Source organism: Erinaceus europaeus, chromosome 5 (assembly GCF_950295315.1).
Source record: "Erinaceus europaeus chromosome 5, mEriEur2.1, whole genome shotgun sequence".
Classification (NCBI taxonomy): domain Eukaryota; kingdom Metazoa; phylum Chordata; class Mammalia; order Eulipotyphla; family Erinaceidae; genus Erinaceus; species Erinaceus europaeus.
Genome location: NC_080166.1, coordinates 13,312,201 through 13,327,163, shown reverse-complemented (window position 1 = coordinate 13,327,163; position 14,963 = coordinate 13,312,201).

The window sequence follows — 14,963 nt, the reverse complement described above, 5'->3', positions numbered from 1 at the left end:
AATTTGTTTGGCTTTGTATGTTAAGTCTCTTTTCAACCACCAGGTTCCAGATGCTAGCATGATGCCAACCACACTTCCCTGGACAGACAGCCCCACCAATGTGTCCTGGAGCTCTGCTTCCCCAGATCCCTGCCCCACTAGGGAAAGAGAGAGACAGGCTAGGAGTATGGATCCATCTGTCAACACCCATGTTCAGCAGGGAAGCAATTACAGAAGCCAGACCTTCCACTTTCTGCATCCCACAATGACCTTGGGTCCATACTCCCAGAGGGTTAAAGAATAGGAAAGCTATCAGGGGAGGGGATGGGATACGGAGTTCTGGTGATGGGAATTGTGTGGAGTTGTACCCCTCTTATCCTATGGTTTTGTTAATGTCTCCATTTTTAAATAAATAAAAAAAAATAAGACTTATTTATTTATTTTGTTGTTACCAGGATTTCTCTGCTATGGACTTTTTTTTTTTTTTTTTTTGCAGCTAGAAATGGAAAGAAATAATCAGAGAGAGGAAGATAGTCATGACAGCAGCAAAACTCCCTCCACTGTGGTGTGGGCAGGGCTTGAACCCATGCTGCATGTACTGCAAAGCAGGCGCACAGTGCAGGAGAGCTGCAACTGCCAGCCATACCACCAGGTTGTAAAGCAAACATTGTACTTTCAGAATGCTCTATAATTCATAAACTCATATACTGCTATGCCTAGGCCATTATGTCTTACATTTATTCTAAAAAGATTCTCGAAAAATCTCCCAAGTGCCAAGTATAAAGTGACTTTCAAGGCCATATAAATATGATTGTGAACTGATCGAAGCTGAGAGTCATGAAAATCTGCTCAATGACTCTAAAGGGGAAATTTGCCATGAAATGGCTCTGCACAGTCTTCCTACTTCCTAATGTCAATTCACGTGCCAACTTGTAAATGAAGAATGGGTCCAGAGAGGTTCCCCACCCCAGAATTCCAAGAATACCAACAAGACTCTTGTGTGTTCCCTGAACTAACAACAGCTGGGTTCCAGTCATGTTGGGAAGTATTCATAGCAGATGTGTCTAAGACAGTACTGAAAGACTGTCTCCAATAAGCTGTCTGAATAGTCCTCAGACAGCTGGATTAGTAGCTTGAGGACAACAAAAACTGCTGGACATCCAATGTCTGAACCTCTAATATAGAAGAGGGTTTTCTTTTTTTTAATATTGATTTATTCCCTTTTGTTGTCCTTGTTGTTTTATTGTTGTAGTTATTATTGTTGTTGTTGATGACGCTATTGTTGGATAGGACAGAGAGAAATGGAGAGAGGAGGGAAAGACAGAGAGGGGAAGAGAGAGAGAGACACCTGCAGACCTGCTTCACTGTCTGTGAAGCGACTCCCCTCCAGGTGGGGAGCCGGGGGCTCGAACCAGGATCCTTTTGCTGGTCCTTGCGCTTTGCACAATGTATGCTTAACCCACTGTGCTACTGCCCGACTCCCAGAAGAGTTTTTTCAGTTGTGCTACTGCCCGACTCCCAGAAGAGTTTTTTCAGTAACTACTATCTCCCTCTTTCCTCTCAATTTCTCTCTGTCTCTATCCAATAAATAAAGAAATAAATTTAAAGGGGCCAAGTGATGGTGCACCTGATTGAGTGCACAGGTTACAATGCACAATGATCCGGGTTTGAGCCCCTAGTCCCCACCTAAGGAGGAAAGCTTCACAAGGAGTGAAGCAGTATTGCAGGTCTCTCTCTCTATCTATCTATCTATCTACCTATCTATCTATCTCTCTCTTCCCCTCTCTGTCTTTTAAAATTTTTTTATTATCTTTATTTATTGGATAGAGACAGTCAGAAATCAATAGGGTAGGGGAGACAGAGAGGGAGAGAGACAGAGAGACACCGGCAGCCCTGCTTCACCACTTGCAAAGCTTTCCCCCTTCAGGTGGGGGCCGGGGGCTCAAACCTGGGTCCTTGAGCATTTTAACATGTGCACTCAACCAGGTACAGCACCACCCCCTTCCCTCTCTATTTCTGGCTGTCTCTATCCAATAAATAAAGATATATATTTTTTTAATTTAAAGATTTTTTTTAAAGCCTTCAAACTCTCTAGTCTGTGTGAATAATTTTTGGAGTATGCTGCATCTCTGGCCCTGACAAAGGCAACACAGTCACAAATCCAATATTTGGCAGAAAGGTTACCACATCTTTTCCTACTCTATAAGCAATGAAGACGCAGTAAAAGAAATCCCAGTGATTTGATTCCAGACCCCACACATGGCGATATCTATGTACCTGAGTAGCCTCTCGCCTTGCAGCTGAGTCCTAGTCGCACGCCACAAGTGAGGATGCTGGACGGATGCAAGGCAAAGCCTCTAGCAGTTGTGTTGCATTTGCTGCTTGAGCTTGAGTGATTCTGAGCAAATGACTCACAAACAGCAAAACTGTGCGTTTATGTCTGCCTCGAAACATCAGCAGTCGGACCTCTGAGACATATCCAGTGTCTTCTGGAACGTGGTGATTTGATTTGGATAGTTTGCTCGGTCAGATAAAAAGGTAGAGTTATTAGAAGTCCCTAAAGCAGTCTATTATAACTTCCTACAGAAAGCTGTTGAGCTTTTATTTTTGGCACTCATTGAAACTTCTGTTACCCTCTTTTAATCATAAAATGTGTGACGAGTATTTGTCTGTGGTTCATACATTTATTGTCTAGAGCTGGGTTGATATGTTCTCATTTTCTGTTTTTATTTCAAAATGAAAATGTCTCTGTTGCTCTGAAAGCAACATTACTGGATGCTCACAGAATAAAGTCGCATAGCAAATACTTAGTAGTTCACCTTTCCTTCTAAAACCTGCTGGTTAACATTACATATTCACACATGTGTAATTATGAAATGAAATACAGTAAGACATGTATGAACTCCTGGCTGACTTTAGACTCTTGAACTAGCTGACCATTTCTATTTGCAAAGCCTTCTACCTTCTTAGTGTGCAGAACTGCACTCTCAGTAAGGCAGGGGCCTCCCACTTAGCCATCTCCCTGACGCCCATTCCTTGACTACCCTCTTTATTTGTGAGGAGTCAGGCTTGAGCCATGTCAGTTCTCCAGGGATGCTTTTTTTTATTCCTAGAAGGACAGAGAAAGGAAGAAAGACTGGAGCAACAGAGCTTCAAGGGCAACCGCTGAGTGGTGGGTGTTGGTGTTTGAATTTGGGCTGAGAACATAGCAAGGATGCACCCTTCCCAGAGTCATGCTAGGAATTCAACTATAACATTTCCTGTAACAATAGTGTGCCTTCTGCTTCATTTGTTTGATTCCCATACAGGTTCCAGATTAAAAACTCCCTCGTGTTTGAGGTACCTGAGTTTTATTTTTCTTTCTTGATAGCTCAACTGTGCATTTTTGTTTTGCATGACCGCATACACAATATTTCTACGTTTGGGGCATGTATACATTGCAGGAGACCCAAGGGGAAGGCCTGTGAGGTCCACACACTCTCTCATAGGCTGCAATTCTCATAACACCATTTAAGAGACCATTGATTAAACAACTGGTTTTCATTATGGAACTGTCCACTGGCAAAAGATTTGGAACTTTATGTGAACTTCCTTGTGCAGCTATTAAAAAATATGTTGGGGTTTATCATATCATTCAAAATAAATGAAATATCTCTTTATAATACATTTTCTATCTTCCATACTAGAGAAATTGAATACATATGAAAATCAAATGTTTCATATGCCTGAATGGAGATTGATCATCTACCTGGAAGGCACTCTCCTGAGAAATTTTACTCTTTGACTATAAAATGTATTATAAAGGAGCAGGGGTTGGGCGGTAGCACAGCGGGTTAAGCGCACTTGGTGCAAAGCACAAGGACCGGCATAAGGATCCCAGTTCGAGCCCCCAGCTCCCCACCTGCCGGGGAGTCACTTCACAGATGGTGAAGCAGGTCTGCAGGTGTCTGTCTTTCTCTCCCTCTCTGTCTTCCCCTCCTCTCTCCATTTCTCTCTGTTTTATGCAACAACAAATGACATCAACAACAATAATAATTGCAACAATAAAAAAGAACAAAAAAGGGAATACATAATAAGAATAAACTCAACCTTCCTTTTCCTGCAGCTCATTCTACTAGTACTCCAAGAATAGTTTTAAGAAGATATTAAAAATCAGAAGTGTACTGATAGCTGACACTTTACAATCTCAAATTTCCTATGAAAACTTTCTTCAAGACTCTAGATTTTTTTAATTAACATAGAAGATTTTGCTACTTGGAATCAAGGCAGACAGCGCTGATTTAATGTTGAAGGTAGATTTTTGCTTTTCTTGTTTAGATAATGATTGCTCTATTGGTTTTTTTTTTTTGCCTCCAGGGTTATTGCTGGGGCCCAGTACCTGCTCTATGAATCTACTGTGACCTTCTCTCTAGAGCTTTCACCAGAGAGTTAGGCACCATGACTTGGTTTCTGGGGCTGTCAGAATTCTGTTATGTAGGATTGAGACATATCCTAGATTTCCCCCCTTACTCTTTCCTTCCCAGTTGTTTTCAGGTTTCTCAGCATCTTCTTCTTCATACCAGGGGAATTAAACTTGAACAAAATGAGTGAAGTCTTGCCTCCACGTGGGCTAACAACTCATTGCCAGTTCCAAATGAGCTTGGAATGCCCTCATTGACCATGAATGTTACCAGTTCCAAAAATTCTTCTGCAGTTCAACAATGAAGATTTGATGCTACCCAGGACCCCCAGGTTAATTTTATTGTGCTGGTGAAACTTGTTTTCTGAAAAACTTCTAGAAAGCAATCCAAATAAATTATAGAGTTAACCATGTCAAGCCTTACAATCAACAAGAGAATTGAGGTATGTTCTATGCACTGAGTCCATCCCATCATCCTGGTATCCAGATTCAGAAATTTGACAAGTTTGACAGCCAATTACAGAAGGGTCCTTCCTTAGCAAGATGCTCATTCTTTCTGCATGCATTTCTCTCCCTCCCTCTCTCTCTCTCTCTCTCTCTCTCTCTCTCCCCTAACTCACGATGTCTTTAACTTACTGATACACATGAACCCATGTGTTCTGCTGGTCTGCTTTGTTTAATTATTAAAAGCTATGGATAAAAACTAAAGAGTTCCTGGTTGATGCAGTAGGTCATGGTTCCCTCTGTTACAGTTCTCACTCTCTGAGGAAAGGGTGTCTGGAGAAGGCCAGAAGTTAACAAATAATCTAGGTCAACAGGCTAGTCTGGCTATGAATACAATTGACAGGAAGTCAGTGCCCCTCTCAGAGTCTGGAAAGTACAAAAATGACCTGAGGTTAGATACAGTGTTTTACACCAGACTGGGAGTACTGAGCAGCATTTGGAACCCGGCACTAAGCAATCAGACATTATGTATCCTTGGAAAAAATACTTTGCTGTTCTGTTGGTCTGCTTCTAAATTCTGCTTCTAAGACCCCTTCTGTGGCACTGCTTGTGGTCTATTTACATAATCACTGTTTTGTTTGCACTGGTTTAATCCCCACTGGTTTGTGCTTTTTCCTTCTCCCCACCCCCATCATACATACTTCCTCTTCTTGACACTTCCACCTCAGGAGATATATAAGGACAGGATTGTGATTCGAGCTAGCTAGCTTGCACTGCATCCCCGCTCATCAATAAAGATTGAACTCAGGTCAGCCATGAGTCCCTGGTCATCTGTCTCCCGCCCGCGAACCTAGACCAGCACTGTTCCTCATTCTTCTTGGATGTAATCCATACATATATGCTGTTAGCGGACAAAAACTGCGAGGGAGGGGCCAGGCGGTGTCACACCAATAAAGCAGACATAGTGCTAAGCCCAAGGGCCACCCACCTTGCAGGGGGGACATTTCATAAGTGGTGAAGCAGGTCTGCAGCTGTCTTTCTCTCTTCCTCTCTCTCTTGCTCCTCACTCAATTTCTCTCTGTCCTATTCAATAAAATTAACTTTAAAAAAATGTTTGGAGGGCCAGGCGGTAGGTAGTGCAATGGGTTTAGCACACATAGTGCAAAGTGCAAGGACCAGCTCAAGGATCCCGGTTAGAGCCCCCAGCTCCCCACCTGCAGGGGAGTCACTTCACAGGCAGTGAAGCAGGTCTGTAGGTGTCTGTCTTTCTCTCCCCCTCTCTGTCTTCCCCTCCTCTCTCCATTTCTCTCTGCCCTATCCAACAACAACAGCGACAATAACAGCAACAACAACAAAATGGAGAAAAATATAGCCACCAGGAGCAGTGGATTTGTAGTGCAGGCACCAAGCTGTCAGGGTTTCTGGCGGAGTGATCTCCAGGGGAAAGGTAATGGACCGGTTCTTTCTCGCTCACGACAGGGGACGACATGAAGTAAAGACACCGGGGAGACTTGCAGCATGCTCAGATCTTGTTTATTAGCAGGTGGACATGAGTTAAATAGAAAACCAAACAAAGGGAATTATTGAAATATGTCAGAAATTACAGGTTTCTTAAAGGTCAGCTTGCCCCTATGGTAGGGGGCTGGTATGACAGGAATTGATGAGATACAAGACAGTTATTCTCCATGACACAAGCAACTTAATTATCCAAAGGTATTTGAGAGAAGCATAGGGGTTAAACCAGTAGGGTGAGACAGAGAGAAGATGGATATCAAAAGGCCATATAGTTTGGAATTTCTCTTGTCTGAGGTCTAAGGTGTATGATGGAGTGTGTGATAAGGTGTGTTCTTCTGTGATCAGAAGGTAAGGTGACTTTGAGTAAGTGAATCTTAAAGTAGGCGACCATGTGGCCTGCAGTTAATGGGGAGAAGTATCGGTGTTTCTGTGGGCCTGAGAGTCAAGAAGGAAAGAACTAAATCTGAACTTCTCCCCTTTGCTCACCTTGGCTGAGAGAGACTAACCAAGAGGGTATCTTCTCAGACCTCCATCCAAGGATGGGGGAGTTCTTCCTAAGTTCTATCAAGCTTACACAGAGCCCCAACACTGAGCCCCAGCGATAACCCTGGAGGCAAAAAAAAAAAAAAGTCTGCCAAGAGCGGTGGATTAGTTCCAGTACTGCGCCCCAGCAATAACCCTGGAGGCAGAAGAAAAAAAAAACTCCAAGGGAGAGTGTTTGATGAGGTCCCATCATGGGATATATTCTGGTGAGGCTACTTCCGGATTTCTGTTGCACGGTGGATGTTCTTTGAGGTAATTTACTTGACAGAAGGCTCGCATAGGAAGCCTTGGAACCCAGCATCTTTGTATGATTGCAAACACCTAGCAGTGCTGCATTTATTGCCTCGGGTCTGGAGGTGGATTGGCTCCTCCAAGTGATGTCCTCCTAGTGCCGATTCCTCTGGAAGCAACATGGGGCTTGGTGGTTTCGGTGACCACCAGCTAACAGCACAGGAAAGGTGGGTCTCTCCCACCTCAGCATCTCAATTCCACCCTCAGCTCTTCTAGAGAGTTGGAACTTCTCCAGAGCTTCCTGATTCCTTCCCTGGTATTTCACCTGCCTCCACAGAGCTAGTTTTCCCCTTTACTCCTGGCCTCAGCCAGCAGTCAGCACATTCTCTTCTCCTTTCACTGGTCAATACTCTGCCATGCCTGAGAGGTACAGTTGACCATTAGCAGTTGCCCTGCATCTGGTTGGTTCCTGCTTTTGAGGGTGAGCCGCCAGTTGCTCTATCTCTCAGGATTATCTTCTCTCCAGGGCTGGGAGGCGACATCCATGGTTGAGCTCAAGTTATTATGCACAAGGACTTAGGTTCGAGCCCCGCCCCCAGCCCCTACCTGCAGGGGGCAAGAGCAATGAAGCAGGTCTGCAGGTATCTATCTCTGTCTTTCTTCCTCTGTACCTCCTGCTCCCCTCTCAATTTCTCTCTGTCCTATCGAATACAAAAAAAAAAAAAAGGAAAATAATACTCAAGGACCAGGGTTCGAGCTCCTAGTCCCCACCTGCAGAGGGACAGCTTCAGAAGTGGTTAAGCAGAGCAGCAGGTGTCTCTCTGTCTCTCTCCCTCTTCCTCTCAATTTCTAGCTATCTCTAGTCAATAAGTAAATAAAGATAATTTTAAAAATAGAAGTCCGGGGGGTCAGGCGGTAGTGCAGCTGGTTTTCCAGTGAGAGGCTCAAGTTCCTTCTGGGTCTGCTGGCATCTTGAAAATGCAAGACAATGATTTTCTTTTCTAACCATCCAAGTCTCCTGCTGTGACAAGACTTTTGGATAAAGCAGCTCTATTTTTAACTCGCAAAAAAAGAAAATAAAAGCTATCATCAAGCTACCTCTTAGACTGTGAAAACAATGGAGGTTATCAGAGAAGAAGGGAGAGGACTGGGGGGAGGGACACTGGAGCTTCAGGGATCAGTTGGTGAGTGACACTCACCTATGTGGAACTGTATTCCTTACATTGGATAAGTTTGCAAATTTACTTCAATAAAAATATGTGCTTGGGCAGCACAGTGGGTTAAGCGCACGTGGCGCAAAGCACAAGGACTGGCATAAGGATCCTGGTTCGAGCCCCGGCTTCCCACCTGCAGGGGAGTCGCTTCAAAGGCAGTGAAGCAGGTCTGCAGGTGTCTGTCTTTCTCTCCCCCTCTCTGTCTTCCCCTCCTCTCTCCATTTCTCTCTGTCCTATCCAACAACGAACAACAACAACAGTAATAACCACAACAAGACTACAACAACAAGGGCAACAAAAGGGTAAAAAATGGCCTCCAGAAGCAGTGGATTCATGCTGCAGGCACTGAGCCCCAGCAATAACCCTGGAGGCAAAAAAAAGAGAGATAATAATAAAATATAATAAGTATAATAATCGTACAGTATCGTGAGTGGCATATGAAACGTCCTGTGTCTCTCCTGTCTGCCCCTTTTATCTGAAATCCACATTGGTTTGAGACCCATTAACCAGAAGTGATTGAACCCCATCGAGGGAGCACCTGCCAGTGGCAGTGATGCAAACATTGTCTCGGGGCGCCACCTAGCGGACAGTGTGTGTAGCGCCCCTATTGTCTCAGTCTGCCTCCAGGCCGGCTGCCCTGGGTTCTGCCGCTGTGCTCTTTCCAAATCAGCGTATTTCCACTCAGATTTCTCCCAGTTCACAAACAAGCACGAGCCCCTGCCTAGGCTGGGGACATTTTTATTTCTCACTCTTCCTTCGTCCCTTTAGAATGATGAAAAAGCGGGGCCTGTCTTAGTTTTCCCAGCAAAGGACTTTAAGCTATCTGGCTGCCCGCCCGGCAGAATGTTGACTACATGCTTTCTCTGTAAGATGAATTCTCACAGGGTGAGACCTGCACTTAGACAGGTCTGCGTGTGCCTTTTCCAGAGAAATCCTCTCAGGTTGACATCTAATTAATCTAATTAAGCATTAATCTAAATCCCTGGAACAATCACAAATGAGGAAGGTGTGAACACAAATTTATATACCCTCTTAGTGATAGAAAACCTGATGCGATCAGTTCAAAGTCTTCATGAATGAATAAAATCAGCATGTGTGCTGTAAAATAAAATAAAACAAAAATCCATATTCCCATTGGGGGAGGGTGGAGGGAGGGCTTTCCCGTGCCCCCCACTCTGTCACCAGCCTCTTCAGCAGCACCTTGCATGGTGGCTGCCCTCCCTCACGTAAGTGGCCCGCCATTTTTGGTGCTGTGCTTAGTTATACGGGGGTTTGGGCTGTGGGGGGGGGGGGGGGCAGGCAGGCCAGAGGAGAAAACAAGTACAAAGCAAGGTATCTCCTTCCCCGTCTGCATCTCTGTTCCCTCCATAGCCCTCTGAGTGCAGACCCGGCCAGGCCAGGGACCCCCCACCCATGGGATGGGCTGTTGGAAGACCCACTTGGGACATCGAATGGTGGGGGGGGGAGGGGCTCCCAAGGTGACTCCTCTGTGCAAAGTCTGATGGATTTCTCAACAGGCACACACAAAAGAGGTTTGTGTTATCTCTGTAAGCATCCTACAGGCCTCATTATTGAAGAGTTGCTGGGGAGACAGCATAACAATTTTGCAAAAGACTTTCCCACCTGAGGCACTGAAGTCCCAGGTTCAAGCCCCAGCACCACTATCAGCCAGAGCTGAGCAGAGTTCTGGCCTATCACCTCTCAGTTTCCAGACCTAAAATGAGATCCATTGATCTTCTCATTTGCGTCTGCTAAAAGCTAGCGTGAACAGCTTCTGGAGTTGAGCCAGCAGGGCTGAGGCTGGTGGGGTAAACTCGTGAAGTCCGGTCAGTATCACCGTAAGGCGCATGTCTGGGCTGGGTATCGGACTGGGTCAGAACAACTGAGGCAGCGTTTCAGGCCAGGAGCGGACTCAGCACCAAGGTCTCCTGTCAGCATGGTCCCCAGCCTCAAGGAATTGGTCACATTCCTCCCCTTCACCCACCCAGCTCTGGATTTTTCCAGTCTGTTTGCAAACAAAGCCCTCCCTCACCCATGACTTTGGTCCCAAATAAAGTAAAGGCAGGCTCACTTTAATGATGGTCTTTTTGGTTAATACCAGGCCATTCCATCATCTGGGGCTCTAGGCAGAGAATCCTGGGATTCCCACACAGACATGATGGGCCCAGACCTCTCACAGACCCTCTCTCACCCTCACTGGTCACTTCCATCAGGAACGTCATCACAAGCCCTCCTATGGCCTCCCCAGGACCTGCCCTCACTGCAGAGCAGCCATGGCAGGGACTCCCCACTCTCTGTGGGGAGGCTGGTCACCCTGCTCTGCCCCTTGAGGAAGATGGGTACTGACATGAGAGCAGCCTGGAATGTTCCAGCTGTGACCATGGACTGTGAGCTCAGACTGACAGAGACTTAGAGATCACATAGGCTCTTGTGCTAAATATACAGAGACATGGGCCCTGGGTCAGGATAACAGCTAATTGTATTTATACTTTCCTCATGTTTGGGAGCAGCTCCCTGTCCTGATCCAGCTTTCAAGTCCTATTCTCAACTCTGACACTATCTCCCCAAATGATACTTTTTAGCCCACCTGCATGTTAGCTGTTGGGCCCAGGCAAAACTTACTAAAGTCATGAGCCCTTTGGAACATACCTAAGACAGACTTCCTAGCTTCTTCCCACATGAAAACCCTTATTTCCATCTGCTCTATTCCTACCTTTAGGTTCCTGTTTATTGGACATTTTGTCCTGCTTTATATCTTACCATCTTTCAGCCACCAAGTTGCAGATGCTGCCATGATGCCAACCTGACCTCCTCACCCATGTGTCCTGGAGCCTCCCCTCCCCAGAGCCCTGCCCCACTAGGGACAGACAGACACAGGCTGGGGGTGTGGGTCCACCTGCCAACACCCATATCCAGTGGAGAAGCAGTGACAGAAGCCAGAGCTCCCACTTTCTGCTCCTCATAAAGAATTTGGGTCCAGACTCCCAGAAGGATGAAGAACAGGGAAGCTTCCAATGGAGGGGATGGGACCCGGAACTCTGGTGGTGGGAACTGTGTGGCATTGTGCCCCTGTTATCTTACAATCTTGTTCATCATTATTAAATCACCAATAAAACATTTAAAAAATGTAGATAAGGAACTGCTTCCACTCTAGCTCAGTTCTCTGCGGTTGTGAAGAGTTTTTGTAAAAAAGAAAGAAACCAGGGAGACGGGAGGTAGCGCAGCGGGTTAAGCACACATGGCATGAAGGGAAAGGACCGGTGCAGGGATTCAGGGTTCGAGCCCCCGGCTTCCCACCCGCAGGGGGACGCTTCACAGGCGGTGAAGCAGGTCTGCAGGTGTCTGTCTTTCTCTCCTCCTCTCTGTCTTCCTCTCCTCTCTCCATTTCTCTCTGTCCTATCCAACAACAATGACAACAATGAACAAGGGTAAGAAAAGGGAAAAATAGCCTCTGGGAGCAGTGGATTTGGAGTGTAGGCACCAAGCCCCAGCAGTAACCCTGGAGACAAAAAAAAATAAAAAAGAAAGAAAGAAAAAGAAAGAAAAGAAAAGAAGAGAAAAAAGAAGCCCATGCATGGGAGAGACTCCCCTAGCCTTGGTGGGTTTTGCCATAGTCTTTCTTATTTTACAAAGAAAATACAAGTCCCTGGAAAACACACTTTGTGTGAAACTATGAAGGAAAACAAAGAAACAAACCCCAGTAGCCCCAGATGTGTGCGGCAGTGAGAGCAGCACTCAGCTGCACTCCGTCAGGATGGGGCCAGCTCTCTGCTCAGCCATCCATCTGGAAAAGCAGAAACGCGAGTTAGACGCTTGCTCAACCTGCTGCTTTGCCGGTTAACCTTGGGAAAGTGGATGAAAGCTGACGGGAGGCTCTGAGTCCACTGCCGCTGAGCTGCTGAGCTGAGAGCGCACAGATGTGCAGGCCGCTCCCACGGAGGCCGGCCCTTAGCAGGGGCTGGAGACAAAGTGACCTTGTCATATGGTCAGCGCATCTCTGAGCACGAGGGGCTTCTGTGGGATTCTTCTTCTTCTAGCGTTTGCCCTTCTTCCGTAGCCAGTTAACAGCGTCAGGTTGAGCCTGATGTAAAGTTTCGAGACCTCCTTTGAATCTGGAGAGGTGGCAGTCGTTAACTATGTGGGTCATAGTCTGTCTGGAGCCGCAGGGGCAGTTCGGGTCGTCTCTGGCTCCCCAGCGATGGAACATAGCGGCGCACCGGCCATGGCCTGTTCGATAGCGATTGAGGAGGGCCCAATCATAACGTGCCAGGTCAAAGCCGGGTTGACGCTTGCAGGGGTCTGTGATGAGGTGTTTGTTCTTTACCTCAGCTGACTGCCAACTCTGTTTCCAAGAGACTGGAACAGAGAAGTTCAGTGTAGGCGTAGGGGTCCAGATTGGGTGACGAGACGTCAAGCGTTGGACAGGGTGGGCGAAGATATCCGCGTATATTGGCAGGTCCGGTCGAGTGTAGACGTGGGAAATGAACTTAGATGATGCCGCATCCCGACGAATATCTGGCGGGGCGATGTTGCTAAGAACTGGCAGCCATGGAACCGGGTGGAACGGATGGTTCCAGAAATTATCCTCATGGAGGAATATAATTTGGAATCGACCAAGTGGACATGGGGGCTACGGAACCATCCTGGGGCACAGTATTCTGCAGTGGAATAGCATAATGCCAGAGATGATGATCGTAGTGTGGAAGCGCTCGCGCCCCATGAGGAGCTGGCCAGTCTTGCAATGATGTTATTCCTCGCGCCCACCTTTGCTGCAGTTTTTATGAGATGTTCGTGAAATGACAGATTGCGATCGAGAGTAACGCCAAGATAGACTGGCTGGGCTTCATGCCGGATTCTCGTATCGCCAAGCTGCACATTAAGCTCACGAGAGGCCGAGACATGGTGTAGATGGAAAACAGATGATACTGTTTTTGCAGTGCTAGGGATTAGTCGCCATTTTTTACAGTAATCAGATATCAGAGACATGTCTTTCGTGAGTGTTTCCTTGAGGATGTCAAACTTTGATGCCTGAGTTGCACAGCAGATGTCATCGGCGTAGATGAACTTCCTTGAAGAAGTTTCTGGGAGGTCATTGATGTAAATATTAAATATTCTGCGGGATGTGCCGGGGTGACAGCAGCAGCAGCGATGCTGGCCAGAGAAAGAGCGGCACGGAGTCGGGCGGTAGTGCAGCGGGTTGAGCGCAAGTGGAGCAAAGCGCAAGGACCTGTTAGAATCCCGGTTCGAGCCCCAGCTCCCCACCTGTAGGGGTGTCGCTTCACAGGTGAAGCAGGTCTGCAGGCATCTCTCTGTCTCTCTTCCTCTCTGTCTTCCCCTTCTCTCTCAATTTCTCTGTCTCTATCCAAAAGCAAGCAAATAAATAAATATAAGTAAAATTAAAAAAAAACATTAAAAAGAAAGAAAGAGCAACACATCTTCAAGATGCACTTAAGAGAGAGGGACACGAGAGGCTTAAGACCAGGGACTGGGGGAGTCAGGCCGAAGCACAATGGCTTAAGCACAGGTGCTGCAAAGCGCAACGACAAGCGTAAGGATCCCGGTTCGAGCCCCCGACTCCCCACCTGCAGGGGAGTCGCTTCACAGGCGGTGAAGCAGGTCTGCAGGTGTCTGTCTTTCTCTCCCCCTCTCTGTCGTCCCCTCCTTTCTCCATTTCTCTCTGTCCTATCCAACAACGATGACATCAATAACAACAACAATAATAACTACAACAACAATACAAAACAAGGGCAACAAAAGGGAAAATAATAAAATTTAAAAAAAAAAGACCAGGGGCTGGTCCTGAGACTTCTGGGGCTTCGGGCATGCAAGGGGATATTAAATACTGATATTCTATCAGAGGTAGCTCTGAGTGGGCTAATTGGTCTATCGGGTCACCATCTAGATTCCACAGTACAGCCAAGGAGGCAGCCTGGCTGGATGGGCACAGGCGTGGCATCGTGAAGTTCCACACAGAATTTCAGGCCACAGGTCAGAGCTGGTAAGTGCTTGAGCCTTTTTCTCTCTGGTATAAATAGATTTTTTTTTTTATTTTGACTCATGGGACCTGCCATCTAATCTGGGGATCCCTCTCCAAGGCATCTATCCAGAGAACACAAAACACTTGCCCCAGGAGGTCTCTGCACACCTGCAGCATGGCAAGTCTGTGTGTAATAGCCAGGAAATATCCCAAGCACCCAACAACAGGTGAGTGTTTGGGGAAATTTGGGTGTATGTTATATACTGTGGGGTACTATGCAGCTGTTAGTAGTGGCAGAATCTTCTTTTCTAAGATGTGAGTTCAAGCAACAGTGGTGAGAAAAATAAAGCAGAGGGACCCATGTATGATCTCACCTGTAGGTGGGGCTGGTGAAAGATGAGGAATAATTCAGGGTAAAACCTCAGTGAGCTGCAGGTGTCTCTCTGTCTCTCTCCCTCTTTATCTCCCCCCCCCCATTTCTTTCTGTTCTATCAAATAAAATGGGGGGAAAAAAAAAAAGGAAAAAAATGTCAGGGCCAGGCAGTGGTGCACCTGGTTTAGCAAACACATTACAGTGCACAAGGACCTGGGTTCAAGCCCCCAGTCCCTACCTGTAGGGGGAAAGTTTCACGGGTGGTGACACAGGGCTGCAGGTGTCTCT